The sequence below is a fragment of the Mesoplodon densirostris genome, chromosome 4 (assembly GCF_025265405.1).
Source record: "Mesoplodon densirostris isolate mMesDen1 chromosome 4, mMesDen1 primary haplotype, whole genome shotgun sequence".
Taxonomy (NCBI): Eukaryota; Metazoa; Chordata; class Mammalia; order Artiodactyla; family Ziphiidae; genus Mesoplodon; species Mesoplodon densirostris.
The window spans coordinates 158535047-158562204 of NC_082664.1; the positions used below are offsets into that span (position 1 = coordinate 158535047).

At 36.2% G+C, this 27158-nt stretch overlaps 1 pseudogene; it reads left to right on the forward strand.

Annotated features, from left to right (window-relative positions):
- LOC132488207 (eukaryotic translation initiation factor 2A-like) overlaps positions 1-17198 on the forward strand; it is a 110362-nt pseudogene extending 93164 nt beyond the window's left edge.
- The last annotated feature ends 9960 nt before the right edge of the window (positions 17199-27158 follow it).

Sequence of the window (27158 nt, forward strand, 5' to 3'; positions counted from 1 at the left end):
TCTTTAATCATGCTTTTCCCATGAAGCCTATCCTCCCAGCCCTACGGCTCTGTGGTGCCTGCCATTCTGCTTCTCAGCCTCTTGGACACATAGTCTGCTTACCCGAAGATGCTGCTAGCTGTAAAATCACCCCATATCCCAGCTCACCTCCAGTGTTTCCTGGTTATCTCATATCTTGGCATCATAATTTTTCATTGTGTTGTTAGATCTTTGATAACTTCTGTCTGATTTTTAAGATTTTCCCCAGTTTTTGTTGTCCTCTTCATTAGAAGAATTGAATATCCGAACCCACCATCCCCATATGCAGAACTCCCTTCTCTACTGATTTGAGATGACTTTTTAAAAAAATATACAATGTTGTATAAGTTTAACTCAATTTTTAGATTTTCCTTTCTGTTCTATAATTTTTTTTCTGTTTATACACATGGCAGTAACCAACTACTTTACTTATTGAGGCTTTGTAATATGTTCTAATAACTGTTAGAATGACCCCTCTTCATTGTCCTATGATTTTTTTTATTAGTCTTCATTATTCAAGTTTTTTGTATTTCTGTTTTTTCCCCATGGACTTTAGAACAACCTTAACTAATCCCTACCAAAAATCTGTTGTAATTTCGGGAGAATAATCTTATATGTACATATTGAAAGAAGACAAAACATCTCTGTGATATTGGAACTTGTTGATGGACATGTTCATAATTTTTCCATCCTTTAAAAGTTTTAAAAGTTTTCTTCATACAGATATTGTCATTTTTGTTATGCTGATCTTACATAGTTTATCTTTCTGATATTATTCTGAAAGGAATATTTTCCCATTATTATTTGGTGTTTGCATAAATAAAAGCTGTTTTTTCAGTATGTTAATTATATAATACCAGATTTGGGTTGTGGTGCAGTCATTAGCAGTAAAAATTATCTTGGCTTTTGATTTAATTAACAAACTTTTCATTGTTAAATAATTATAGATTCACAGGAAGTCACAGAGATGGTACAGAGAGGTCCCTGTAGCTTTGCCCAGTTTCCCTCCGTGGTTACATCTCACATAATTATAGTGTAATAGCAAAACCAGGAGGTTGACTGCGTACAATGTCTATGTGTAGTTCTATGTCATTTTATAACAAGTGTAGTTTGTGTAACCACCACTGCAATCAAAATACAGACTGTGCCATCACCGCAAATATCTCCTTGTGCTGTGCTTCTATAGTCATACCCTCCCACCCATCTCCGCCTTCCTCAACCCCTAGCAAACACTAATTTGCTCTCCATCTATATAATTTTGCCATTTTGAGAATGTTACATAAATGGAAACATGTGATATATGACATTTTGAGATTGACATTTTTCATTCAGCACAATGCCCTTGAAATCCACATGAACTGTTATATGTATAAAAAGTGTGAGGATTAAAAAAATTGTGAGATACACTCGAAGAAAATATCCAGAATAAAACACGGGAGAGAAAAGAATGGGACAGAAGCAATACCTGAAGAAATAATTTTTCCTTCTTTCTAATAATTTTCTGAAAATGAAAAAAGAAATGGAGCTGCCAATAAAAGAAATCATGCTGTTGTTGTATATGAGCAACAGCATGATAAATATGTAATTTTTAGATAGTGCTTTATAACATCATGGTAACACAGCTGAAACCACTGAGATAAGAAACCGTAAAAGCAACCAGAGGGGGAAAAAATACAGACTATTTTCAAGTGAACAAGATAAAATAAATACCTGGCTTCCAGGAGAAAACAATAGAATCAAGAAAACAACATGTATGAAGTTCTGAAAGTAACTCCAAATCCAGAATTATATATCCCACAAAGAAATCCTTTAAAGATGAAGGTGAAATAATAGTTATTTTTATACAAACAAACCTAATCCAGTTCATCATCCTTAAATTTTCACTAAAGGAAATACAAAAATGTGTCCTTCTGGCAGAAGGAAAGATTTTCAAAATGTTGGTTTAGAGATGCAGGAAGAGTGAAGAGAAAAAGGTAAAGATTTGGGTAAATGAAATAAGGATTAACTACATAAAATTTTTTTAAAAACTTCTGGAATGAAAAATGAATTTAGAATCAAAACAAACAGCAAAAACATAGTTTGGGTGAGAGTTAAATTGAGTAAGAGTTGTAAAGTCTTTGTATCTTGACTGAGGTAAAAGTGCCAATTTATATTAGGTATTAATAAGTCAAGAATTCACATTACAGTGTCTCTGACCATCATTAAAATAATAAAAATAGGTAGTACAATTAAAAACCTAATGGAAGAGAGAGTAACAGAACAATCTAAAAAACTTAATCTCAGAGAAAAAAAGAACTTAGAAATAACAAGTGAATAGCAAGATGGCAAATCTAAACACAAATATGTTAGTTATTAAGTATAAAAGGACTCCAATTAAAAGACCAAAAATTGTCAGGCTGAATTAAAGCTCGTGCATGCACATGCACACACACCAATTCTATGCTGTTTACAAGAGATTCACCTAAAGATTACATGAAGATTATATAAGATTATACAAAGTTTAAGGTAAAGTGATGGGAAAAGACCTATCACGGAAACACTATAATCAAAAGGCCTTGTAGTTAGATTAATATCAGGCCAAGCAGACTTTAAGGCAGGACATAACACTAAAGAGGGGCATTTCAAAATGACAGAAGTTCAATTCACCAGGAAGATGTAATAGTTACTAATTTGAATTCATCAAACAGTATTGCTTCAAAATATACATGCAAAATAAAGAACAAAAGTACGGAGAAAAATTCACATCACAGTAGAGGAGCACACCTTTCAGAGTAACTGACAAAATAAGCAGACGACAAAGACAAGCCATAAAGACATAAAAGATATTGGCAAAACAGATGTATCTAGAATATTATCTCCAATGTCTGCAAAACACATGTTATTTCCAATATGCACAAAACTCTTACAAAAATAGACTCTATTCTCTGTAAACCGAGTTTCAAATTATTTCTAAGGATTAAAATAATACAAAACATGCTTCTTGAAGATAGACGAGTTAAGCTAGAAATCAGAAAACCAAACAATTCCCAAACCTTTGGAACATACATCATATATTTCTAAATAATCCATGGCTCCAAGAAGAAATCAAAATTAAATTTGGAAAACATTTTGATAGAATATAATTTTAAAATACTCTGATTAGTTCAAAACTTGTGGATACGGCTAAAGACAGGATTATGGATTTGGGGGTTTTTTAAATTGTGAATAATATATAGAGAGTATAAAGATATATTAGAGTATGTTAGAAATATTATATAGATATTTAGATACATCAGGAAAAAAGGAATGTATAAAATCAATGAGCTAAACACTCACTTTAAGAAATTAGAAAAATGACAGCAAACAAAACTTCAAAGGTAGAACAATGGGAAAAAAAGAAAAAGTGAAAGAAGTAATTAATAAAATAGAAAATAAGCAGACCCCAGAGACGATCACCAATGCCAAACTTTGGTTCCTTTTAGATACTACTAAAGCGGTTAAATTCTCGGTGAAATTGATCAAGAAAAAGAGATGGACAAACAACCATTATCAATAGCGAATAAGGACATATTACTATGAATAACATGGAAATGCACTTATTTAGTTTTTTTTTTTTAGATTGAAGAATTTATTTTTTGGTGCAGACAAATTAAGACATTATACTAAATCAAAACTCGGCTAGTTAGCAATTCATGAATGCCAATTTTAAGGATTGTTTCTAGACAGCTTCATATATCTGTTTTGTTTATTTGAAGGTTAGATTAGCATTAGGGTCATATTGAAATATGCAATAGAGGGTATCCAGATAGGTCAAGAAATCTAATCACTAATGACAACAATAATAACTATTAACATTTGATATAAATTATGATGATCTGTGCAGTGGTGAATCTATAGAGTAGAAAGTTTGAAAGAATTAAATAGCTGAGTATTATATGGAAAATCTCTAAAAAATATATATGTAGATATATATATGTTTTAGGTGAACAAAAAAAATCAAGGTACAGGAAATGTGTATTTTATGAAAACATTTTATTAAAAAGGTCTAAAATAACATTATATATTCATATCTGCTTTAATAGACATATAAAAATTCCAGAAAGATGCAAAAGGCAGGGGTTAGCCTTGTGGGGTTGAAAGTGAGAACCAGATGGCTTGGGGACAAAGTGGCCATAAGACTTTTCCCAGTGCATCTTTAAACATAAACATAAAAGACATGATAGATGTAAATCTATATATTTATTTCTTTTTTTTAAATGCTGTGCATTGCATAATTTCAATGCCCTTCATATCAGATTCTAAGTGCATGAGATCCCAGGGGGAAGCATTCCTTAAAACCTCCTGTGAATGGGATATGAAAGGGCACACTCAGGTCATGCACTACAGCAGGCCTGTTTTAGATCCACGTGATATGCTACATCATTTTTTTAAATTACATTGGAAATAGAAAATAAAATAAAATGAGTTAAAATTGCAAGAATTGGAAAGAAAGGAACAAAACAATCATTATTTGTAAGAGATATAATTGCCTCCATAGAAAGGGACAAAAAGTCAGCAAAGATTGAACTAATGTTCTTTCAATTTGCTATCACTGCAAACAGGAACACTTCAGTACCATATTGTTAATTAAAACAATTCAAGCTAATTCAGGCCACACTGAATTCTCGGAACTCCTAGAGTGGGTATAGGCCATTCATTTTTAACACTTTGCTGTGTGCTTCCTTGAAGTATCATAAAATGGTGTCATATGTTAGTTTGACCTATCTCCTTGGACAGCAGAATCCCAGAATGCAGAGATTCTATTTTATGATTCTTTCTTTAGCCCCATGGACTGTCTCAACCTGTGGGCAGTTTGTGTTGAATAAGTGTACTCGTCTTCAAGTGATACTTGGATTGAATAAATAAATCCAACAGGACATGGACATCCTAGGTTTTGTGAACTGTCAAGATCATGCTGTCGTGCAGGACAAAGTATGTCCCCAGACCAACAGCATCAGCATCAGTTGGGAACTTAGAAACACAAATTTTTGGAACCGCAACCCAGACCTACATAATCAATGGGTGGGTTTTACTGAGACCTGCAGGTGTCTCTGATGGATGCTGAAGTCTGAGGGCTCCTGGTCTAGGAGTAAGAGTATCACACAGAGACAAGATGACAGATATCTCAGAAAGTTAATGATCTGGAATCTCTTTTTCCAGGCAGTAATTGTTTGCATTAGTTCTCTTTTTAGTAGCCTTGTACTCATCTAATTATTTTGCAGAAAGTTGCCCTTGACTCTCATGTCGTACATTTAGGGTTAGACGCATACACCTGAGAATTCCCCACGGAGCGGCGTTCCTCAAACTTTGCTGGGAAGAGACTGCCATGTGGAGGGCTTGCTGAAAACTCTGCCCTACCCTTGGAACTTAGAGTCACTGGGTCTGGGGTCATCTCTAGAATTCTGCATTTAAAAAACAAAATAAGCCATCTAATGAATCTGTAGCAGGTGGACAGGGGGCCACATTTGAGACCTATCACCCTGCAGCACTGCTATACAAATTGTGGTTGCAAATCAGTGGTTGGCATCATCTGAGATAGCGTTAAAAATCCAGACTCAAGAGTCCCATCCCAGGCCTATAGATTCAGAAACTTCATTCTAGCAAGATACTCAGGGCATTTGCTACACATATTAAAGTTTGAGATGCCCTGTTGCAGGCAATTCGTGAGAACGCTAGGGCCCGTGACTCTGTGTGAGAAAACACTGGCCAGAGGGAAGGTGAACTAATTTCCAAACAACTATTTCCCATTGCCATTTCTAGCACTCTGTTGAATTACACCATTCTTATTCTACTTCACTTCTGATTACTCTTTTCTCCTTGATGACTGCAGTTCTAGAAGAAACCTAATACATACTATGTTTATAACAGTACACATATAAATAGCTCTAATGAAAGCTCAATGGAAAATATACAGCATTACAGATGAAATTGATGTAATTAACAATAAATTATGTGGAATCCTTTAAGTTTTAGTAGATCAAAATAAATTAGTTGATTGTAGGAAGTTAATAATTAATTTGAGACGTTATGGAAAGTTATTGACCCAATAATGTATTCTGTTTTCTTTCTAGATTTTAATATTTATATAATTTAGCAGTTGTTTTTTTAAAAGGGGAATATTTTAAAGTCTTATAATTGGATCTATTTCTATTAATTTATAGTCAAGTGGAGTACATTTATTTCAGATTGAGAAATACCATTTGCATTGCATTAACATTTTGCTAAGAGAGACAAAATGTTGGTATTTATTAGTATAAAGGAGCTTATTAGACTTTGAAGACATGGCTTTGAATTGATTTTAGTATAAGTGAAACTTCATTTTTTTAAAAATATGGCTATTTGGATACTTAGCCACTTTTCTTGTTTTCTTTGTAGTTTTTTTTAAACTCTATTTTTTTTTGCTTGTGATTTTCATAACTTATTCATCTTTTTCTCTGTATTTATACCTTAGGGACTGTCCTACAGCTCTTGGTAGTACTTAATGACTAAAAATATCTAGATGTCTCAGAATTAATGATGCACTTAGAGTCTCCAAATATTGCAGAAGGCTTGCCTACACTTGGGCAGAAACCTGGCCTCCTGTGGGGTGTTGTATGGCCACACATCCCTTTGGAAATAAGATGGGATATAAATAAACACATGCGTAAATAGATGTGGCCTGATGGAAGAAGCTACAGGCGGACTCTTCATCTAAAATTATACACATGACTATCTGACATTCCATCACTATAAGGCATTCCTTCAAGAGACTGCCTCTTCAGAATCCCACATGCCCTTGAGAGGGATACACCTTATGTCGTGCTTCTGAGCGATTGTCCTTAGATTGCAGAGAGTGTGAGAATAAGCACCACTGGGAAAGGATCAGCAACCAGGCCAGGGAGCCACAAGCATGCCAAACACAAGTTCTGCCTATTTGTTAAATTCTCTAACTCAGAGATTTCAAAGACAAATGAAGGTCTTTTATTAACAGAGAAATGTGCCTTTTTAAATTTGCATTTACATAGAGAGAAAAGCCCAGCACGGTTGTTTTTTTTCAAATTAAAGAAGCATAAGAATAAGTTATATTCCATCTGGGAAAAGATGGGGCCCCTGGCTGTGATGCAGGCCCTCCGTCCACTAGACTCAAAGACCTGATTATCCACTAGACTTTGCTAAGTATCTGGTGTATTTTGGGTGATGGGCTTTGTCTCTCTGGGCACAGGTTTGCTCACCTCTACAACAAATATGACTAGATGATCCCGAATGTCCCTGCACTGCGTTTGTTTCCCAAAGAACGATAACAAGTGAAAAAGAAAATGAGTAATTCAAATTTTCTCTTCAGCTCGTTCTAAAATTACCTCCTCAGACTTACAGATCTGGAGTTGTTTTCTATAAATCAGTGAATTAAAAAAAATTATTGGAGAAAAGGGAAAAATGATTTAAGCAAAGCAATAAAACCATTATTTCATGTTGAAGTTCCAGGCTTTCTGGGTTTTGAATAGAATTTAAAGCTGGATAAGTATTTTATTTCTGGCCACGCATTAACCCATTCTTTAAAAGTGACTTCCTATTTTTCGGAGGACCGCAAAATTTCTCATCTCTTTCAGATACTGTACTAAACGCGTTATTAACTGCACATGAATTTCATTTTTAAAAGTAGGAAATGAAACGACTGCTAAGTTCTTGCCTGAAGAGTTGAGAGCATCCTACATAAATTAGTGAATCCCATTAGAATGAATTTCACAATGAATACTCACGTGAATAGTAATTATTGATAGAAATAAAATAAATCCACCAACTTTCAGAGTGCCAAATGATAATAACGAGTGAGTACAGTTGCGCCTGGATGAAGTTAGCTAAAAATATGATTACAAGTGTTTATAAATATAGATTTTAGAAGGAAATTTATATTTCAAATAATTTTCTCTGAACAAACCATACTTCTTTAAATATCCCCAGTATCCATATTTTTGCCCTTTTAATATCTAAGGCTCGGGCCTCCCTGGTGGCGCAGTGGTTGAGAGTCCGCCTGCCGATGCAGGGGATGCGGGTTCGTGCCCCGATCTGGGAGGATCCCATGTGCCGCGGAGCGGCTGGGCCCGTGGGCCATGGCCGCTGGGCCTGCGCATCCGGAGCCTGTGCTCCGCAACGGGAGAGGCCACGACAGTGAGAGGCCCGCATACCGCAAAAAAAAAAAAATATCTAAGGCTCAAGGATGATAATGATGTTTGGTGTTTGGTTATCTATAGAGTGAGTAAATGCTACTTAAGGTGATAAAAGCAAAAAAATTTAGGAAAGGAGATGATGAGAAAAGCTGTATTTGTGTGTCAGGTGGAGCTACCTAGGAGATGCTCTCTACACCACCCTTAGAATGTTCTCTATCGGGCTTCCCTGGTGGCGCAGTGGTTGAGAGTCCGCCTGCAGATGCAGGGGACACGGGTTCGTGCCCCGATCCCGGAAGATCCCACATGCCGCGGAGCGGCTGGGCCCGCGAGCCATGGCCGCGGAGCCTGTGCGTCCGGAGCCTGTGCTCCGCAACGGGAGAGGCCACAGCAGTGAGAGGCCCGCGTACAGCAAAAAAAAAAAAAAAAAAAGAATGTTCTCTGTCTACTTAGCCAATCAGTCCTGAGAGTTTCTATGAGACGGACATTTCAGGACACCAAGAAATGGAAACTCACTTCAAGGACTTGATAAATGGTGCCTTTACAAGGCAGTTTTAGGGACTTTTAGTTTTAGGGACTCCCCAGCTCAGGAGAGAGTCCCCTGCCACCACCACAAAACTGGCCTGCCCGTCAATCAAGCAGGTGGACACAGGGAATTATCCACAACCCACAGTTCAGTTTTATGGGGAAGACCAGACGACCGCTCTTGAGAGGTGGGTGCTGGCAAAGGGCCAGCAGACCCTACTAATCACACCGATTATTTACAATTGTCCATTCACAACCCTCTCAGTTAATCTGAGGAAAGTGCAAAGATGACATCCCCCTAAAACTCTCTTAACTTAATGAGGCACCAATAGATTGTATTTTTCACTGTTCTCTAATGGAAACATAGAACAGAAGCTTATACAGTCCCTTAACAAAGAGATGCTACATATTTTACATTTCTTTCTTTCTTTTTATAGAAAGCCTGTGGGAAAGAGGTACATAGATCTTGGAATAATTTACTCAAGAGCAACCGATAATGCTCAACACCAATTAATTCTGATTTTGAATTTTTTAAAAAGTGACATTTTAACATGCTGAGTGCCAAGTTTGTTTTGCTGTCATTTCAATGACAACAAAATGTACTGGCTAGTCTTCATAAAAATTTCTTAGAATATTAGTATATTATAGTGAGATCTTATATTTTATATATGTGATACAAGAAAGAGATTTTCCTAAGTAAGTGTTTATAAAAGTTACTTGTCAATTCTGTTACTGGAAGAGCAGAATCTATGGCTGGTGATTAAAAACATTTTTTTTCCATGCCATACCTAACACAGACTATGAACAACTGTGTCATATTGGTTTGGAGGATTAATTGTGAGAAGAACTAACTCATCTTTTGGAACCAGTGACTTACTAGAAATTTGTAACTTCCACCCTTGACTTTCTCATTTTTTACAACGAAAGTTCCAGAAATAGCCTCATATGGCCAAAAGAACAGATTTGTAGTTCAAGGCAAATTGTTAGCCATTATTTTTCCAGTGGGGAAAGAAAAAAGTGAAGAACATCATATATTAACCTTATTGTACAGAGCAGCTGGAATATTAAGATGTAACCTCCTAACTTAATCTATTGATAAGGACATTATTTTGAGTATAAAGAAATTAGAGATGTAGAAAGTATGCAGAAATCAGGGCTTCAAAGAATCTTGCAATTTGATAAAACTGAACACATTTCTTTTGCTGAATTGGCAGAATCATAAATCAGTTGGTTGAGGGTATCCATAATATGACATTTTTTTCAATAGGAGGATTCTGGTGGTTGGGTTGGCAGGTTTAAAATTTGATTTTGAGATAAGACTTAGAAATTATAAAAGTTAGATTGAATTTCCAGCAGATTCCACAGTGATGGAAAATTCTATCATCTTCTTGACCTCCTCTCTTGCAGGATTTATAAACCTCCCAGCTTGTGGGTGGGCACAGCTGGAGCAGGAATTGTTGTGCCCACATGATTATTTCTGGAGTTTCTGGTTCTTTCCACTTAGCTTCCTGCTGTCACTTTCTGAAACAGCTTTCACAGGTGTGTTAGCCCATGGACAGCAGTTTACTGCTGAGCCATTCTCTGCTAAAATGTGCCAGTAGCCCCTTTGCAACTCAGAACAAAGGACATGACTGTAGAGTATTTTCATTCTAACCAAAGTTAGAGACCGTGGATTTAAAGCCATGTCAATGTGCATGTTCTCATGGGTGTTTCCTTAAAAACTACATGCAGAACCTTAGAGCAGGTGTTCCTAAAATTCTTGGTTACTGATGTTAGTTAACTATACTGAGTTCTTTAAAGGGCACTGCCCTTTGAGCCCTCCTAGACCACATGCTTAAAATCCAAATTGCTTCTAAATTATTTAGAACTAATATGTTGCAATAATGTTAAAAACAATTTCTTAGGGTTACATAGCTATCTTCTAACGACAAAATGCCTGCAACCCATTGGCTCCCTTATTTACAAAAGTATGAAAAATGTTGGTTATTGTGTGATGGAAATAACACAGTTTGTGGTGTTGTAACACTGCCAGGCATTCATGATACTCATGTGAGCCTTAAAATTCATGTCAACTGTGTATTCATTCTGAAAAGTCATGAAGGCATAGAGGAAATATTAAGGATACATTATGGATGAATGATTATATAGCAAGCTTATGTAAAAGTGCATGGCATCTATTTTTGACCTGAGACCTGTAATTCATGGAATCACATTCTTAAAATATTTTATTGTGCTCTGAAAAAAATGTCCCTCAATGAACACACTAATGTGGGGATTTGGCTCTTCTACCTGCCTTTGCAGCTTTGAGGATCAATTTTAAATGAAGAGAAAAGCACATTTGTAATAACTTCTTTCTCTATCTAATAAGCTTATTATGTGCCTTGGAAATTAAGAAGCTTCTTATATTCCTACTAGTGAAATGACTCTCAAATTCATGTAACATTTGTATAAATTTACTCAGAAGAATATATTACGGGTCATTTTCAAACTGCCTCGCTGTTGGGATGGCATAAACATCCCATTTATGAATGGGCATAAACATGGATAGAATAAAATGCATGGAATATACAAAAATTTGTCACGTAAATATCTCATTTCACTGGATAGAAAAGATAGAATTGTTATCCGGCCAGAGAATAGAAAAAATAAAACATAAACTACTCTAAGTTGGATGCCCTCCATCACCTTCAGTCAAATTACATAGACACGTTATACAGCTACACAAGCTGATTTTTTTCATACTTGATATTTGAATAAAGCTACTTACTTTCTCACAATGTTAAAATTTTATTTTGCCGTTACCTGTACTAAGCATGACAGAAGCTATGATTAAAGTAAAATAGAATTTAAATTTAGCTAAAAACTCATAAAAGTTTGGATTGGGTTTCCTAACCTCCTTGAAATCAAGTACCCTAACATTTTAATTAAACAGAGAAATTTCAACGTACTGAGCTGAATCCTATTTGCCTAGTCAGGGAAGGAGATTTTAGGATGCTGGACTCACTAAATTATACTGGCTTGGTTGTACATTTGACATACACATGGATAATCTGCCAGGGGACAATTCTAACAGTGGGAAAAATATTTTAGTCTCATAAGCAATGAATGTGATATTCAATTTTGTTGATAACAATTCAAGTCTCCTGTCTGATACATCCAAAAGAATAAAGATATAGATGCTTTAGGGGATGAAGGTGATGTTACATCCTCTGTTGGAGTGTTCTGTTACTTCTCTATGGATTTTCAACAGCCTTTGCTCATCCTCAACTGACAAATATCTTTTACATTATCCAAGGTCAGAAAAACCATATAGCTTTATAAAGATCAAAGAGTGAAGCCAGAAACCCCACACTTTTAAAAGTAAAGACAAACTCCCCAGTACATATTTTAGCATCAAGTGCATATGGCACACGCTAACTGAAAAAATTTATGTGGCAAAGTTAACCTACTTAGAAGTGGAATAACGTGTCCTTTAAGGCAGAAAGGACAAGCCCATCTTCCAGTGGGAAAGTGGTACAGTTACAGACATCAGGGGAAGAAAGGAAAGAAACTGGATTACAGAGACTCCAAATGACAGGTAGGAGCAGGACAAAATGGAGAAATTAAGTGAGAAATTAACCTCCAACCTCTGAGGTCATTCTTCGTATTGAAATTCAGTCATTTTAAGGAGTCCTTAATGCTAAAGACATGATTTTCTCATAGCCAAGGGGGAAAGTTCAATTACTGTACCCATGTAATCATCCATTTTAAATCATTTTTGTGTAAAGATCGGGTGTATTGAATGGATTTGTCATACTCAGAATGAAACTGGTGCAAATGAAATTCCTGTTAAGGGGCATTAACTTTACTATTTTCTCATTTGCTATAAAAGCCTTAAGTACCAAAATTTGGGATAGACTGTGGCTTATTATCAGTCAAGTAGGGGAGGGAGGTGCTTCCTGACGGGTTTAAAAGCAAGTGGTCTTTTTTAGTTTATAGTCTAGGGAAAAACATCAGTCTTCCTCTTGTTTTTAGGGTTAATTAGATACTATTCTTTTGCTGTTCTAACTCATTTGTTTTCTAGATCCTACTGCCAAATATATTTTAATGGTATTTTTTAATGTCAACCTCATTTTCCCTGTCATTACCAACCATGGGCTAAACAATTATCTTGTCATTTATTTTATAAGACATTCTATAAAAAAACCCACAGAATCCTTTCAGAATTAAGGGGATACCATTATATTGATCATAAACATTATTTTATTGAATATTTCACAGATAATTTTAGTAAAGAAACGAAAGTCAATGTAAATAAAAGGAGTATCTAAAAATTATTGAAACATTAAAAGCTGATGTATGTTGTTATTACAGCTTTTAAAGATTCCTGATAAAGTGATCTATGAGCAATTTTAAGTGATGTATTTCAACAGTTGCCTGGTATTATTTCCTTAGATTTTGATCAGTAAATTATCATTTCTTTATTATGTAATGTGATCATTCAACATTATTAATGCCTGATGGGAGAATTTTTCACATACTGAGGTATGGGAAAGTCATTCTGGCTTATACACGATTTGGCTTGAACTTTATGCTAACCAGAACAGACTCTTACAGCCTGTCAAACATGCATCGTACATCTGCTTTAACCATTAGGGAAATTAATGCATTTTAAAATCAAAATGGAGTAACTGTGGTTCAGGCATTCAACATGGAGCCGGGTGGTCATAATTTCAGACACGTTCCTGCATCCCTGTGAACATGAGTTTTCTGACCTGTGTCAGACTGAAGGACACCACCAGCCGTTCTCAAAACAGTATCTGTGAATAGCTGCCAGCTGCAACCTTATGGTCTCAAGGTCTCCCCTTCTAACTATGCAACCATTTCAGACCCCAACCAATCCTTGCTTAGCAAGCACCCTTACTGCTTGCCGGCTCCAATTATAATTCTTGACAAGCAACTTATGTAACTCTGTGGTTTTTGCCTTTATAAGCCTCGCCTATTTTGTAGTCTGGGGAACACGATTCAAGTGCTTCTTGGATCTGTGTCTCCTGGGCTAACGTCCTCAGTTTGGCAAGAATAAAACTCTTTTCTATTCCTATTATAGATTGTTTATTGATTATTTCCATCAACATACCTAAACCTAACATTCTCCTTGAAAGAAATTTTACCCTCGTTTTAAGTCACTGTGATGGCTTTGGCAAAATTTTAAAGAATCAAATCATGAAGGTTAAGAGACAAGGACTTCATCTACAAGCAACCAGATTTTGTTGATTCCCTCCTACTCTGGGGAAAACCCTTAAGCTTGTCTCTCCAGTCACTCTGACCAAGGACAATGTGACATTTAGGGAGGAAGTCTGCTCCATTGGAAACAGGCATTTTTGCCTCCCCAGAATGGATTTCCACTCGGATCAAAGACCAGTCTACACTGTCTTGGCCACGTTCAATTTTAAACATGGCTTCTGTCATCACCAGTCCTTCGAAACTGAAAGCACCGAAGTGGTCCACCTATAGCGTGTCCTAAAACCAGGGTCTATTTTGGCTTCCTGGACATGGGCACCTGCTGTATTTCCTCAGTTTGTCTGAAATTCACATCAGGGACTCTTTCTCAGTTTCTTACTCCCCTGGACCTTCTAATTTTCAGGGTTCTTCTACATCCTTCTATTCTTATCACTCAACTCTTGTGTCCTCTCCTGGCTTCCAGACCACACATCTCCAATCTGCATCTTCTGCCAGTCTCACTGCTGAGCAGTGGGTGTTCATCCAAATGCTGGCAGGCCAGCTCCACTAGGGTTTCCATCACAGACATCTCAAACTCATCACGTTCAAAACAAAACTGTCATTTTTTAAATTTATTTTAAAAAGGTTTTTAAAATCTATTTTACTGAAGCATAGTTGATTTACAATGTTGCATTAGCTTCTTCTGTACAGCAGGGTGTCTCAGATATATATATATATAAGTTCTTTTTCATATTCTTTTCCATGATGGTTTATCACAGGATATTGACTATAGTTCCCTGTGTTATACAGTAGGACCTTGTTGTTTATCCATCCTGTATATAATAGTTTGCATTTGCTCATCCCAAACTCCCACTCCATCCCTCCCCCACCCCCACCCCCTTGGCAACCACAAGTCTGTTTTCTATGTCTGTAAGTCTGTTTCTAAAACTGTGATTTTTAATCTCACCAAATCCGTGTCTCCTTTTGGGTCTCCCAACTGCCTGAAGGAACCCATTAGTCATTAAGTTGTCAGAAAACTTCTCCTCTCCTATTCCTACAGCAACAAGCTACATAACAAGTAAAATGGTATGACCGCTCTGGAAACAGTTTGGTAGTTTCTTAAAAAACTAAGTATGTGGCTACCATACAAACTTGTAATTGTACTCCTAGACACTGATGGCAAAGAGATGAAAACTTATGTTCACACAATATCATCTACACAAATATTTATAGACACTTTATGCTTCATAGCCAAAAATTGGAAGCAGGCCAAATGTCTTTCAATGGATGAATGGTTAAATTGTGACACATCCATACCATAGAGTATAGTCAATGGAAAAACAAGCTATTGATACAACTTGGATGAATCCTTATCTGAATTATGCTGAAGGAAAAAAAAAGGCAATCCCCCTAAGTTATATTCTGTATGATTCCACTTAGACAACATTGTTGAAATGACTAAATTATAGAAGCAGAGAACAAGAGGGCTGTGGGAAGGCAGGAAGTCATGTGATGGAGATGGTCTGTATCTTGACTGTATCAGTGTAAACATCCTGACGGTGATACTTTGTTATAGTTTACAGGTAGATTATCATTGTAGATAATACAGGTAGATTACATTGTAGAAAGATTTACAGGTAGATTTACATTGTAGAAAGCTGGGTAAAAGATACCTGGGTTCTCTTCATAGTATTTCTTACAACTGAATGTGAGTCTCCAGTCACTTCAAAATGAAAATAATTTTTAATTTAATTTAAAAATACATAAAAATAAATTTGTTTGTCAAACCGCCTCATGAGTCAGGAGCCATCCAAAAGACAGCAAAAACATACAATAAAGATTCTTCTCTATTCTTGTTATTTTCTTTGACCCTAACACAATGCTACTCACTTTCTCTGTATTTTAAAACCAGCTTAGAGCACAGCTGGGATACCCAAGCTCCAACTTTGTCATGTAAAGACCAGAGCATGTTTGAAGTCTTCATTCAGAAAAACAATGCAAAATCGGCATCCATCCTGGTCAGAAGGTGAAACTATTTGCACCAGAAATGTTAACAATGAAGTTCCCTTCTTTGACAACAATGATTTTAATGTGATTGCAAATAAATTAAATTTGCAAACAATTATTTTGTGTTATCACCTGGACCTTAACTATACAAGGTGGCTGTCCATGTCCTGGGGAGTAAGGGCATATTTTCATTTTGTAGATTAGATCAGTACCTCAACTTGGGTGCACCTAATGCAGCTTTAGTCAACAAAAGTTTCCTTAAGGCTGATAAGATTACAATGCTAAGGAATAGAAAACCACTGCTGTGTTGTAACAGCTGGTACAGATGTTGACAAGACAGGAACTCCCTATTGTGGGGAAAACTCTTCATTACATTGCAGCAAGTAGAGAAATTGCTGTAGTGCAATTACCCAAAAATGGCTCCATTTATGATGCAGTTTGGAATTTGTGCTATTTACCGTGTCATGCCTGCCAAATGTGATTCTGCATTTAAGTTGGGACTGGTCGTCCTAAGGTAGACTGCGACAGCCCTTGTGGACACATGTTAGTGGCGTCTGAACTTGGCAATCTGAGGAGATGAAGGAAGTGTAGGATATTACAAACTCATTTCTAAACCCATCTCCTCTAAATATTCTAAATATTTTCCTTGGTGCCCAGGTGGTGAGCACATTTTAACGATCACCTGTCCTCTTGGATAATGTGTTAACACTGGGTACGAGATTTGGCATTAACCCACCTCTAGCTTGCACAATTAGGATATACCTTCAAATGCAGAAATATGACAGGTTTCTTGGCAGCCATTTTTGGATGGAATATTTACAGGAAAGACAATAATTTACCAAGCAGTTCTAAGTGAAGTCCCAGTGAAGAATATAAACTTGCAACAGCTTATAAGTTTTAAGAAATGAACCAATCACCGATTCTGAACTGCATGAGGAAGAACCATCCCAGAATAAGAAACCACCACCTGGAAATGAAAAGTCACCAACAAAAACAGCCCTTAATAATTAAAGGATGCATGAGGCTGAGACAGCAGAGAGCAAGAGGTGACAAGCGTCCAGATTTGACTCCACTCCTACCTAGCAAAGCCCCCATGAAAGACAGCCTCTCAGTCACCTTCCAGAGGCCCTGAGACAGACAGACCCAAAACCTAAAGAAGAAGACGTAGGCAATTGAACAGCTGAAAGAACAAACAGTACCTGGAAAACAGCTAGAAAAACATCAACGGGAGAAAATGCAGCAAGAGAGAGCCTTTCTCCACAAGCCAAAGATGTGGAATTGGGAATTTAAGATACACAGAAAGCGAGCAAGTTACCAGAAACCAGTGCAAACACTTCTTCTGTTAAACACACTGACATCTATGGAATACCTATGTGCCCATCCTTAATGTTCATCTATAACCTTAACAATTCATTCAAGATTTTTTTTAAAAAAAATAGAGCAAGAAACCTAAAATACTTAAGAATAAATCTAACAAGTAATGTCCAAGAACGCTACACTGAAAACTATAGGAAAATTAATTAATTAATTAATTGATTGATTGATTTTTTTTAAAAGTTGCAGAGGGAAACTAAAGAGAGCCAAAAGTATATCATGTTCCTGGATGTGAAACCTCAATGTTCTAGATATTCATTCCCTCCAGAACATATCTACACATTCTGTGCAATTAAATAAAATTCAGCATGAATTTTGTAATAATTGACAAGTTGTAACTAACATTTATATGGAAATACAAAGAAGCTAGAAGAACCAAAGTGATTTTTTAAAAACAGAACAAAGTCAGAGGATTTACCCCAGCCGATTTCAGGATTTATTCTAAACCCCAAGTCAACAAGACTGCGTGATACTGGTGACAAAGCAGATCTATGGAACTAAAGAGAAAGCTAAGACAATAGTTTGTCGACTTTGGCTCTATCGATATTTGGGGACAGATAACTGTTTGTTGTGAGGGCTGTTGTGTGCAGTGTAGAATGTTCAGCCACACCCCTGGCCTCCATTCACTGGATGCTGGGAGCACGCCTGAGTTGTGGCAGCCTAAAATGTCCAGACATTGTCAAATATTCCCTGAGAGGCAAAATCACCCCCCAGTTCAGAGCTACTGGTTTAGAACTACTGGTTGACCTACACATACATGGTAAATGACAAAGATACCAGATAATTCAATGAGAAGTGCAAAGTCATCTCAACAAATGATAACAGAAAATAAGACATAGACCCTTCACTCATGCCATACACTAAAACACTTGAAATGGATCATAGGTGATAATATAAAACCTAAAACTATAATATCTAGTACAAAAGGTAAAAACAAATTTATTTAAATACCTTATGATCTTGGGTAAGCACACACACACACACACACGCACACGCACACACACACACACACACCCATGATTCTTAAAAGAAAAACGACTGATAACTTGGGACTTCATTAAAACTAAAACTATTTTTCTTCCAAAGAATTATGAAAATCACACAAGAAAATCAAAAGGGAATGCACAAAATGAGAGAAAATATTTGCAATACCTATATCAGACACAGGACTAGTCTTCAGATTATATAAAAAATTCTTACAACTCATTAATAGGAAAAAAATGACCTAATAAACTGGGTAAAAGATTACACGAGTCCTTCACACGATAAGATATACAAATCTCACCCCTCTCCAAAAAAAGAAAAAAATACACAAAAAAGATACCACTGCACACATTCTAGAGTGGCTGAAGAGATTCACAGGAGGATATAGAATCCCTGGGTGTCTCATACACTGTGAGTAAGAATGATAAAACTGCTTTGGAAACAGTTTGACATGTTTTTAAACATTTTTAAACACACACTTACCATAAGAAGCAGCCCTTCTACTACTAAGTATTTACCCAAGAGAGAAAGAAATATATGTCCATAAAAGACTTACACCTGAGTGTTCATAGAAGCTTTATTTGTAATAGCTAAACACTGGAGACATCCCAAATAAGATTATAGGTAAACAAAATACAGTATACTTATTCCATTGGAAACTACTCAGCAATAAAAAGCAACAACCTCCTAATACATGCAACTTGGATGAATCTCAGAATAATTATTCCGAACGGAAGAAAGGCAAAATCTCATAGCTGCTCTACAATTCCATTTGTATGAGATTCTAGGAAATGCAACTAATCCATCCTGACAGAGAATAGATCATCAGCTGCTGGGACGAGGGTGGGGGGTGAGGGGAAGGATGGGGCAGGGGCATGAAAAAAACTTTTGAGATGAAAATGTTTGGTATCTTGATTATGACTACAGTTTCACAATGCATACCTGGGTCAAAATTCTTCAAATTGTACAATTTAAGTATGTGTAGTTTACTGCAAGTGAATTATATCTCAATATAGTAGAAAAAATAAAATTTAAATTGACATATAATTTAATCCACTGAAGCAAATTATAGTTTTTTTTTTTTTTTTTTTTTTTTTTTTTTTTTTTTTTTTGCTGTACGCGGGCCTCTCACTGCTGTGGCCTCTCCCGTTGCGGAGCACAGGCTCCGGACACACAGGCTCCGCGGCCATGGCTCGCGGGCCCAGCCGCTCCGCGGCATGTGGGATCTTCCGGGATCGGGGCACGAACCCGTGTCCCCTGCATCGGCAGGCGGACTCTCAACCACTGCGCCACCAGGGAAGCCTGCAAATTATAGTTTTATCCTGCAGCTTTATTTTCAATTTTTGAGCAAAGCTCAGATCATGAAATTAGCTCAAGAATAAGATTATTCATGAGTGTTATACATTCCTTGGGGTTACTTTGGAATTCTTCCCCATTATGTAATATCATTCAGGATTCTAGCATGGTCAATGGCTGCTTAGAGAGGGCATGTGCTATCTCAAAATTCCTATCACACTTTCTATAATAAAAATATCTGGTTAGAAAAATATCATTTGGAATGTCACTAGCAGGCTTTAAAAATAAATGCTAAAGGAAAAATACAAAAATAGGAAAAAATATAGGCACATTATAAGTTAAAAATTTTCAGAGAGAGTAGGTGCTAAAAGCAGAAATCTAACTAGAAGTTAACTGATTGCCATTTAATATTTGACATTGTTCTTAACTTGTGCATTAAGAGCCTTGTCTAAGGGCTGAAGATGATTTACACCTGGAAGATACTAGCTGAGTCCATTGATATTAAAATGAAAGAAAGATTATATTTAGGAATATGATAACATTTGTTGGATATGAATTGAACATAAAAAGTGGAAATTAATTCTTAGAGTCTTTTTTTTTCCAAAAACTTGAGAGGCAACAGGTGGATAGATTCCATATTTCAGAACAACTGTCTTGACCGTGATAAATGCATGTGTGAAGTGCCATATTATTAAAACTCTTCTGTAGGGTAAATAACATTACATTGCACAAATTAGAGGCAACTTAATTTTAAAAATCTGGAATTTGGTGGGAAAAACAAATCATACTAACATCTAGGACATTTTACTGGGATCCAACCATTTATATATAATATCCTCTGCAAGTCATATCTGACATATGAGATCTTGAAGCAGCATTGGCTTCTTTACCAGAGAAATTGACTGCTGAGCTACCAAAGGAAAAATATTAAAATCCATAATGTGAATTACTAAGGTTTGCAACCAACTAATCACACACATACACACACCCCTCAATAGCACTAATAACTTCTTAACATAAATGAGATTTCCTTCAAGGTGAGATGTTGAGATAGATTAAAGTGCAGCAGTTATCTACTACAAAATGTGTTGCATTAAAAAACCACCTCAACATATAAGTTTTATTTAGCTTATGGCTTTGTGGATTTGTGGTTTAGACTGGCCTCAGGGGACCTGTTTTCTTAGAGGGGCTCACTACATGCTGGGCAGTTGGCGGGCTCTGGGATAGGGACGGGGGAGTGTCTGTGCTCCATGACCTTCACCCTCTATCAGGCTACTTTGGACGTGTTCTCCTGATCATGGCAGAGACGCAAGTGTGAGGGAAGTCCTCACTGTGACATCTTCATTGATCTGAATGTGACAACAACCACCGAGTTTAGAAGCAGACCCTCCCCCAGTCCAGCCTCAGATGAGACCACAGCTCCAGGTGGTGCCTTGACTGTAGTCCTATGAGGCTCTCCATCAGATGAGCCAGAGTCCACACTGAGGGAGGACCAGGACCATGATGAGTGGTAACCAGGAAGGTGTCTTGAATTCTGAGACCTATACATCAACACACTGGAGCATCAAGTACCTCATGGCCCCCTTATTTTTCCAGAGAAAAGAAAAGAACACATCATTTTTAGTGATTTTTTTAAATTTTCATGCTGTTTTTTCCAGGGCTTCATTTTTGTTAGTACATTAATGTCTTAAATTGATTGGATTTTTTACCATCACTTCTGCCACTCTTGCCTTGGGTATCTGTCTTTACTCATTGCTTGGATGTTTGCTGATGCTGTGCTCATTGCCCTATACTGGGTTTTGTTTTATAAGTAAATAAACAAACAAATAGTTTACTATTTACTGGCAACCTGATATATTTCCTTACCAGGTAGCCAGTAAATAGTCTGGATCTTTCAATTCTTCTGAACCCCTCATGCAGAACTGGGTTCAAGTTTATTCAAGTGTCCCTAGACACTGTCACACATAAAAGCATTCTATATTACTTAAAATAAAAGTAAAGTAAAAAAGGTAACCCAAAAGAAAATTGTTTTGTTTTGGGTTTGTTTTTCTTTTACTTTTCAATATCAAGGAACTGTCCCTCACAACTTAGATTTTATCCTTGGAGAATAGAGCAGACTTGTTTCTTCCTCCTGAAAATGTCAGTCCTGATATTTTGGGTCCTTACTAGCAATACCAAGAGTTCAACTCACCATTTCTCTCAAGAGACTAAAGACACCAAGTAAGTGAACATTCAGTGGCCAGCCCTGGTTCTCCAAAACTTTTAGGGTGGACCAATAGGCTTTTACTGCAGACTTTTGCTGCACATGAAATAAAAATAATGTTTAGCCTAGAATTTGAGCTATCATTACTTTGATAAATATGAAGATATATATTGAACTATTTCCCGGTGTCCTTTACAGGAAACATAGCATCAAAAAAAAAATCCACTAGGGTTTCATGACCTTTCAAACCTGGGTTTCTAACCCCTGTTCTCCTGAAATATTGGAAACTGGGGACAAGGGGGTAGCTGATGCTCATGATTAGGGTTGGGTAGCAGGTTCAATAGTGTTCAATAACCACAGCAACAGCAATCATAGCTGTGGCAATAGAAATGATCAATGACCTGCCTTCAGGCATGATGCCACTGATAATTGATCCCCTGGTCATCATTGAGGAAGGGTGTTGATTTCTGTTTTGTATAATATGCTCTTTTGAAGGTCACAATATTAAACTTTTACAATCTGTTTTGTGTGTGTGTGTGTGATTTTAACATTAAGCATTTCATACTTCCAAATAATGCCAGCTTTTTAATCAGTTTTGATGGGAATCCTTTTTCTGCCATACCAAAAGATACAGGAAAAAGTAAAAAGTTGCTGTTTAGATTCATAAACCCTAATTGTAAGACTACAGCTAAAACATAGATCAGGGTTTGGGGCTTCACCATTTTCAATTTCCACTGGTATCAGCCCTTTACCAAGATTAATGATACTTATAAAACATTATCCTCGCTATTGCAAAATGTCCAAGTATTACTAAAATAAACCCTTCTCTTACCATTTATTGGGATTAATTTTACCATTCTTTCCTCCCTAATTACTTTTATAAGTTGCTTCCCTTGTTAATTTAATGAAGGGAGTCCTTTTGTTTAATACAGCTGAGTCAATGCAGTAAGAATTGGTCTCTATCTAATCAATGTCTACTAGAAATAAACTAGAAGTAATATTGCTGTAAATTCTAGTGCAATACATTTCCACAGGCTTGAACTGTTTCTAAGTTTTCTTTTGTTTCTATTTTATACAGAGTATATACAAAGTATATACAAAATATACAACAAATATACAACATAGTTGAAGAAATTTAATAGCAATGTCATAACTATGGCATAAACTATCAGAATTGTTATAAGTTTACTATGTTGTGCACCTGGAATTAACATAGTCATGTAGCTCTATTATACCTCAATTTAAAAAATATGTATGAAGAAAGGAGGTGGTGAAGGGATGGACTGGGAGTTTGGGATTGGCAGATGCAAACTATTATATAAAGAATGGATAAACAACAATGTCCTACTGTATAGCACAGGGAGCTATGTTCAATATGCTGTAATAAACCATAATGGAAATGAATATAATATATATATATATATATATATATATATATATATAACTGAATCACTTTGCTATTACAGAAACTAACACAACATTGTAAATCAACTATTTTTTTAATTAAAAGAATGTAGACACTGGGAGGAAATGCATGCAAAATGCTAATGATGGTTTTCTCTGTGGGTGGGGTGAGGATGATGGGTAATTGTTAATTTTTGTTTGTTTGTTTGTTTTTGTTTTTGTTTTTTTTTTGCTGTACGCGGGCCTCTCACTGCTGTGGCCTCTCCCGTTGCGGAGCACAGGCTCCGGACACACAGGCTCCGCGGCCATGGCTCGCGGGCCCAGCCGCTCCGCGGCATGTGGGATCCTCCGGGATCGGGGCACGAACCCGTGTCCCCTGCATCGGCAGGCCGACTCTCAACCACTGCGCCACCAGGGAAGCCCTAATTGTTAATTTTTACTTTGTGCTTTTATGTATTCCTACCTATCTACAATGAACATATATTGCTTGTAAAATTAGAAAGAAAACAATAAATGTCATTAAAAATGAAAAAAACATCAAGTTTTAAAAGTCCAATATCAACTAATCCATAATGTAAAGTGAAGATCTCACTAATACTCTTCAATAGATATTTTTCTTAAGTTTATTAAAATTATTTACCTTGATCTATCTTTTTAAAAAAGAGTTGTTATAAGAGTCGGATGCATCTCATCTTTATATCTTTCACAGAAATGTTACTAAGAATGAAGTTCATTATGTCACAATACATCCACCTGTGAGCATCTCCCAGGAAAAATCTATGTAGTTCTAGGACCACAAAGCACCATATTCCTCCTGAACAACTGGCTTGCGTTTAACCTTATAGACACTATTAAATAAGTGGTCGGATCTGTCCAGAAGCTGAAAGACAAATCTAGTTCCAACTAATGCAGTTCTTCTCTTGCCTTGGCTACAGATTCAAACCACTTGTGAAATTCTTAAAAATCTCACATTCCAGTACGAGGTCCACACCTCACAGGACCAAGCAAATAAGACTTTAAGGATGAAGGGGTCTTGGAATCTGTATTTTTAAGCTACCTAAATTCTAATCTGCAACTGTGGTTGAGAAACACTGACACTGAGTATAACCCATTAACAGGAATGCATCTTAGTCACATACTTATGCCTGTTATGTATCTCCACTTTTGTTTTATCATCAGTTTTAACATGTTATCTTGCTATAGTTTATACATTCTTACAAGCTGCCTTACATAATTTTCAGAATCAAATAAACAATACTGTATGATTGATTTGAACAGAGAAGATTAGGCTCAAGAAGAAACTTGGCTTTGGATCTTGAGCTCAGAATACAGAACACAAAAATCTCTATGCTACCTTATCTGTCAATAAATTAATGTAGAAGATAAATAATTATATATTTATTTGAATTTTACGTTGTCAGTTTTTATGATGGGTAACATTTTTTAAAATCTAAAATATGAATACAAAATACCATAGGGTGCTTCTTAATAAAGACTGCACTTATACAATGTAACAAAATGGAATTAATCAAGATAAAAATACCTTACACTTAATAATTGATACAAATGCATCAAGAACTCAGAAAAGAATAGTCTCAATTATTAATTCTTCCCATTCAATATTTTTTTTTGATACTGTATAAAACCACAGATGTACTCGCTTTACCCCATATAGTAACAATAAGTCAAGAAAGCTGCAACTGACAGAATATAAAATTCATGAGGGCAGAATTTTGGTCTAAATTTTACTGAAATATCCCCAAAATCTAGAAGACTGATTGACACAGTAGTTATTCAATAAACATTTGTTATATCTGAGATGCATAAAATCCCTAGATGAGCAAACCTAAACACAATAAGTGATTCTTATTTTTTAATCCAGATATTCATAGATATATGCATACAAATATTTATGCTTAGGGACTTCCCTCGAGGTGCAGTGGTTAAGAATCCACCTGCCAATGCAGGGGACACGGATTCAAGCCCTGGTGTGGGAAGATCCCACATGCCATGGAGCAACTAAGCCCACGAGCCACAACTACTGAGCCCGTGAGCCACATCTACTGAGCCCACGTGCCACAACTACTGAAGCCCATGCGCCTAGAGCCTGTGCTCTGCAACAAGAGAAGCCACTGCAATGAGAAGCCCACACACTACAATGAAGAGTAGCCCCCGCTGGCCGCAACTAGAGAAAGCCCACGCACAGCAACGAAGACCCAACATAGCCAAAAATAAATATATAAATAAATTTATGAAAAAGAAATATATTTATGCTTAGATGTAACATAAATATAAGCATATAAATATTTATGCTCAGATATACATGTAAATATTAAAATCTAAAATATATAACAAAAAAATAAAATATGTAAAACCTAAGCATATAAATATTTATGCTTAGATGTAACATAAATATAAGTACCTACATGTATATACACACATAGACACACAGAATGAAAAATAATACTTATCCAAATTGGAAAGAAATGTAATAAATTTAAAAGTGATTCATTATACAACATGGAGAAAACAGGGATAATGTATTTCTATCTTTTCATAAGTCTCAAAGTTACTATTCTGCTTTCAAATCATAGGGAAAAAATCCTATATGACAGAGTATGAATTGTGCTGCATAACTTATAATTTTACCGTAAAGTGTATACTAGTAAAGGTAAAATAGTTGAAGACATATTCATCCACTGATGGTGTTTTTAAAACAATATTTGCATGAAAGGAGGTGGAGAAATAGTGAGATTCCATTTCAGACTAAAAGCCTATTTTATAGTCAACTGCCACTTCATAGAGTGGCCTGGTGTCGGAAAAGCAGAAAACATTTGGAGTTCATCACATTTCACCGCTTAATGGACCTGAAATGCCAAGTGATCTTGACTCTGTTCTTGGGAGGCTTCCAAAAGGACAGTTTAGGCCAGTTTCACCTCTAGTGAAAATCTGTCCACATTTAACTCAACTGCTGAGCATGCTTTGGAGGACAGTTTCCAAAACAGAAAAAGAAACAAGAAAAAAAAAAAAAACAGAAATGAGACACTCTGAGTTCCTTTATTTTTGTAATTTTTAATTAACGGCTCCTTTATGGAAAACTTGGACGTTTAACTGTGTGTTACCCTTGTGTGTTTGATGGAGTTGCCCAGACACAAAATCTGAAAGCAGGAAAGCCTCACTTGGATGGGCTATCACCCCAAACACCTCAACCTCATCACAACTGTCTGTCACCTGAGTGCTTCAGGCATGTCCTCAGAGGGTCTAAAACTCCCATGAAAGCCTGCAGTATACAGTGAAGTGTCATGTTGGAGTGGAGGACTAACTCTGCCTTTTGTCCTAAGTAAAGAACTGGGCAAAACCCTTTTCTTCTTGGTCAGATTGAATGAGTCAGTATGCAGACCTCATCAGTACTTCAGAGCTCATCCACAGACCACGTGAGAGAAACAGGGTCCAGACATAGAATAGAAAATGAAGAGGTAAAACTGTGTTTATTCTCAGTGATCATTATACTTTATACATACACAATCCTTAGAAACCTACAAAACAACTATCAGAACTAATAAATAAAAATAGTATGGTGTCTGGTCAAGAAACAAAAGCAATCATATTTCTTACTATAGTAGCAAAACCATGGAAAAATAAATGCAGATATAAAGGGATTTTTTTAAAAAATCTGACTTAGGGTAGCATAAAAATCATGATACCTTATAAAACTAGCAAAAAATGAGTATAAAATAGCATAAAATAGCATAAGTACCATAAAAATCATGTTACCTTATAAGGGTAAGCTTCTTTGTCTATAAAATTTGAATAGAAAGACTGCCTGCTTCTTGGATCGTTTTCAGGAGGCAAAGTTCTTGGTACAGTACTTCACATATATACTCAGAGTAAATGTTAACTGTTATTAACATAATCACTTTTATTATGAAGTGATTTTGTCCTTTAAAATATCCTGGACAAGATGGTTAAAAACAGGTTGCACATTAATT